The 5,675-nt window shown below is 40.6% G+C and overlaps 1 long non-coding RNA gene across 1 annotated transcript; it reads left to right on the plus strand.

The window, feature by feature from the left end:
- Positions 1–1,781: 1,781 nt before the first annotated feature.
- LOC104944750 (uncharacterized) lies at positions 1,782–5,573 on the plus strand. Its single transcript, XR_798263.1, has 4 exons — positions 1,782–1,867; positions 4,038–4,116; positions 5,165–5,223; positions 5,340–5,573. It is a non-coding gene; the product is annotated as an uncharacterized lncRNA (long non-coding RNA).
- The last annotated feature ends 102 nt before the right edge of the window (positions 5,574–5,675 follow it).

Consider the following 5,675-nt stretch of genomic DNA (forward strand, 5'->3'; position numbering starts at 1 on the left):
GGTACACAGTCTCCATGATGTCAGTCTAATTTCTGTCTCCCAGAATGATATCCTCTGTCTCACAGCTCTACTCCTCTGTTTGTGTGTTCTTGTTTCCTTGGTAAATCAAATGTTTCTCAATGTCTTCATCTCTTCCTCTTCTTGTTATCAGTATTAGATTTTCTGATTGCATTTAATTAACACAACTCAAACAAGTGCATTTTGGGAGTTTTTATTTTGACCTCAAATGTATTCACTTTTAGTTACGTTGAGCTATCTGTATTCTGAGTTGCCCAGTCTGAACATATTCAGTAAGTCAACTCAGCGGTTTATCGGTGTGTAACTACAGGAGTCTGTTACATCCTGCGCTGAGAGGTACAACAAGCAGATCAGTTGGTTTCTATCCTGTTTGATCTAGCCTAATCTCACTAAGATAATCTGTTTGACGGTTGGCTCTCTAAAGCTGCTTCCCTTGGCTTTACTTCAGCAACAAATCAGCCATTTTCTAGAGCTTTTTTTATTTGAGTATGAGATCAATTCCAGCTGAGCTTTCAAAATCATTCACTGACTTCAGCATCATAGTCTTATTTTTGCCTGAATCTTGCTGCGAAAATAACTTTTTATCTTTTTTACTTTTACCCCCAAGCTGTTTAAAATGTGTGATTCATGAGTGAGGCAAAATGACTCGGTTGCACAACACATCAGAACAGTTAAAGGAATTACTTGATGGACGTCATATCCCATATTTATTGCATGTTATCCCTGTTTGGTCACGGGTGGAAAAAAGAAGGCTGAAATTTCAAATCCAGTATTTTCTAATAATAATAATGACCGTATCACTAAAAACCTAAAAATGAATGTCTTACTGTTCATACATACATTTTAATCTGAGGAGAACACCATCTATTTTCATCATACATTGTTTGTGCTTAGAACTATTTAACCTGATAACAGCTGACCTGAACACCGTAGCAAACCAATATCTTGTGGTTGTGTGCGTTGTGCTGTGTCAGCGACATTGAAATACCTTCTGATATGCATCGCGTTGATATCTTAGAAGATATACTACAAAGTTACATTGAGGATCACTATCAGAAAAACATTCTAGGAATTGGATGCACTTACCTTCACATTCTTCTTCAGTCACAGCCTTTAATATTTTTCTAAGAAACATTCATGGTCAAGGTTACAATGTTTGATGTCCTGATGAAGCACATGCAACCATATGAGCAGTCTGAAGACATTTTGAAAAATAAGCACTATTGAAGGTCACCTATTATGCAAAATCCACTTCTTCATGTTTTATACATAAACATGCGTCCCCTCTGTGTAAAGAGACTCTGGAAGTTTCAGGAAAAAAGATTCTCTCTTTTTGTCCTGATCCATTTATATAAAAACCTGTCTGAAAATGAGCTGATCAGATTTTGGCCACTTTATGATGTCATAACGATGTTTTGTCTTGTGTAACCATTAGCCAATCACCAACCAAGGCAACCCCCCCCCAACTTATCACCTGAATCTCCTCCTAGAGCACCATTGTGTTCTTAGTAACCAAATATCTCTCAGAGGGGCGTGGGGAGGGGCTCCTTATTTTCATCTAAAGTAACAGACAGAGAATCAGCACTTTTGAAACAGGGCTGAAACAGAGGGGATTATGGGTAATGCTGCAATGATCTGTTTGGTGTTTCAGCCAATCAGAGACAGGTTCTGTATATGTCTGAGACCTACAATAAAGTAATGAAAAACAGTATATCAAAAGTTACCGCTTGGTTACATGTTTGTTTGTTTGTGTTTGAAGTCCCGCAGCGTGGATAAGCAGCATGCGGTCGTCAACTATGAGGCTGGGACAGACGAACACAAGGTCAAGGACCTGGGCAGCCTGAATGGGGTGAGTACACACTTAGAAATATGCAAAACAGAGAGCGTTTAGGAGAGAATAAAGGAACAAACCAAACAAAGAAGATGACAAAATAATGGAGGAGAGAAGGAGGTCACATGATGGATGAGGGGAGATAAGAGTTTAACCTGCCGAAGGTGGAATAAAGAGGTTTGGAGAGAGACAGATAGTGACTGCAAAGACGGAGAGAAATCAGGAGGTAGAAAAAAGGACGTTGAAGGGTAGAGAGCTGAGGGTTAGAGGTTAATGTTTTTTGGCAGTCAATAGGATCTTTTATTTTACTGCTGCTAATCAATCTCCCAGTTAATGAAGATGTGTATCACGGCTGAGGTCAATACAAATCTAATCCTAATTATGCAAATCACCACTTTAGGGCAAAACCTTTAAACAAAGGGAAACTAAAACTAATGTTACTGTTATCACATGATTTGGTAAAATGGGAATACCAGCAATGGAATTTCAGCTGATTATCAAAAGCAATATTGTGAAAGGGGCGGTTTGAGCAACATCTTACCCATATTTTGTTTCTTGTTTTTTTGTGAATCAACTGAGAGTGCATTTTTTTTTTCTTGTTCATACCAACATGAGCTGTGTTCTTCTGTAGTGGTCTCAGTTGTGAAACAGGAAATGGGCGACTGTGGCTGTGAGGGAGTGTGGTCGTCTTTCAACCAGAAGGTTGTGGGTTCGATCCCAGCCCATGCAGTCAACATGTCGATGTATCCTTGGGCAAGATACTTAACCCTGAGTTGCTCCCAATGGCATGGCCAACGGTGTGTGAATGTGTATGAATGCTAGGTCCAGAGTAAGGTACACTGCTCTGTGTGAATGGGTGAACGACATGTAGTATGTAAAGCGCTTTGAGGGATCTTGAAGACTGGATAAAGCGTTATATAAGTACTGTCCATTTACCATTTACCAATAAACCCAGAAGAGTCCCCTGGGTGCTGTAAGTGTCATCGCCAACATCTTTCCCAATTCATTGTCTCTAGAGCACAACCAGACTTTATACTGATATCACACATTTCAGTTCACACTCTAGTTTTGGGATTTGGTTTGAGAGTTGTTCATGTTGATTCATATTTTTGGACTGTCTTAGACCATAGTCCCCGTGTAAATAGAATTATGTATCTTAAACATACAAAACACAAATGAGCTCTTTGACTTGGTAGAAAAAGAAAAAAACACTTTACAAAGTAAAAGTATGTAGTGTACAGCAAAATGTCCTCTGTGTCAGTTTTTATTATTATTTATTGCACGGCTTAGTTGAAAACTCGTATTATGTATTACACAGGATACCAAATAATGTTTGTATTAGCTAGCTTTACAGATGTTACGCTAGGCTAGTAGATTCCCTTTGGTTTGAGCTTTATGCTAAGCTAAGCTAACATCCTCCTGGTTGTAGCTTCATATTTAATGAACAGACATGAATGGGTGTAGATTGTCGTTTTTCTACTGCAGTCTCTTACCCTCTAAGTAGTTTTGGACACATGTAGAATGTGTGCAGTGAAACCTGTTTACAGTGGCCACATGCTGTTAGTCATGTGTAGTGATAAGCAGTCACAGCCCAACAGATCGGACACATCCTCTCCAGCTCTCCGACAGGAAGTGGGAGTCAGAGCTCCTTCCTGCTGTGTCATTAACCATTCAGCTTCTTTGACTGCATTCAGAGGAAGTGTTTTCCTGCTGAGTCAGCGTATATAAACAGATTTGTCAGAGTTCTGAGAAAGAAAATCTGTGTGTTGAGGATTGTCACCCTTTACTTCTCTACTGATGTTTTCAAAGACGGGTTGTACAGTTCTCATGGACTCAGCTCACCAGAGAGGAGGCAGGAATGTTTTTATTACAACAGCAGTGCAAGATGTGTATGATAGAGTTTCACTTGCAGTTCAGTGAAACCTGATCTGTCTCAGAGCTGCATGATAGAAGGAGGGCTCAAAGGGGGAATGGGAATATGCGATCGTAATAGATGGGAATGAAAACAGGCAGGGAAAGACATGCAGTGTAGTTCTAAGGCCTTTAGTCCTGGCTATGCAGACTGATTTAAAAAAGACACCAGGATCAGATCAACTGTTGGCATCATGCATACTAAGACCTTAATCACATGCTTACCTTTGTTAAATGACCATCTTCTTTTTGTCTTGCCTTGTCTTTCCCCCTGCAGACCTTTGTTAATGATGTCCGCATCCAGGAGCAGATGTACATCACTCTGAAGTTGGAGGACAAGCTGCGGTTTGGATATGATATCCTTTAACTTTTCACTGAGCAGTTCAGGTAGTCAAATAATACGTAGATGCTTTTTTTGAAAAGTTCTGCATAACAATAGAATCATTTACAGCTTGCAGTACTAAATGGTTCTATGCATCTCTGTGTTATTTGTTATATATATAGTATATCTTTGTTTATAAAACGGACAAGTCAAATCAAGCAATCTGATTGGTTCTTAGCCGTGATATAATGAGCGTATATCACGGGTAGAATTGTAGTTACTTTTCACAAGTCATGTATCCCTCCGCGTCTGAGAAAAGCAACAACCGTTACACTACGTCCGTCCGTTACGAAACTAACTAACTAACAAAGCTTAAGATGGAAACATTTAAGTGGATTGAGCAGTGCCTATCTCCAGGAAAAAAAAAACCTAAACGACGACATGCAGAGCTACGTGAAGAGCAGGTAGACCAACTGTAAAAGTAGCACCATTCAAAAACTTTCTGATGCGGGTCTTGAAACAAAGCAGAGAAATTATGACCGTTAGTGGCCACAGGTGCGAAAGCTCTCTCCAGAGCTACTGGAAGCCCAATCTCGGGGAGCGGAGAAAGTGGAGCAATATTCTCGCCACGCCAAGCAACAGCCTCGAACAACCTCAACCTATACAAGTGACCACGTAAGCCATGCTACTGATGCTGGACAGTTTTTCAGTGGCTGCACAATAAACGGCAACATACTGAATATAAATAAATAGCCAAATAATCGATGAGCGCTCTCTGTCTAATATGTTTGCTAGCTGTTAGTGTTGTTGCATTAGTGTATGTTTTGTTCAGAAAAAACTATTTCAATTAGAGTGTGTATTTTTCTTTCATATTGCCACACTTGGTAACCATTTTATAAAAGCAATAGCTCACTGCAGGCCGTGATATATGATGATTATATCACAGTTAGGGGGCCTGGTTCGGCCCGACGCGAAGCGGTATAATGACCATATACCACGGCCTGTCGTGAGCTATTGCTTGAATATACATGTATCATAATTGTGCTATTATGGCTAGTGTTTCCTTAACCTGTCTGTCTCACATACCAATTTGTTCACGGTGGTGAGAGGAGAGCTCACTGTGCCTGAGGAGGCTCTAAAGGTAAGAACACACACACAGCCTGTGCCTTAACACACACTGTCACCATCTTCACCAGGACAAACAGTTGTATTATACTACTAACATCTCCAATTTATATTATTTCTTATTCCCTTAAGCATGAAAAATTCACCAGCAGCCTCCAGCTCAGCAAGAAACCGCCCAGCGTTGAAACCACTTACCACCACAACCACAAGCAAGTCCCCCATTAAGACCCCAACAAAAACACCAAAGTCTCCCAGCAGCACCAGCACCCCGAAGCCAGCGGAGAGGAGGCCCACAGACGGGGTGACTTCCTCCAAAGAGCCAGCAGCTAAACCTGTGGACTCACACAAAGCAGAGGAGAGGTTAGCAGGTGAGAGGAAGTTGAGACAGTATAAACAGTATATCGCTGTGTTGGTCTGATTACACTCTTTATTGACTGCTATCACAGGGCAGTCCTTTCTCATTTTACT

This window comes from Notothenia coriiceps, unplaced genomic scaffold (assembly GCF_000735185.1).
Source record: "Notothenia coriiceps isolate Sejong01 unplaced genomic scaffold, NC01 NC01_scaffold00008736, whole genome shotgun sequence".
NCBI lineage: Eukaryota > Metazoa > Chordata > Actinopteri > Perciformes > Nototheniidae > Notothenia > Notothenia coriiceps.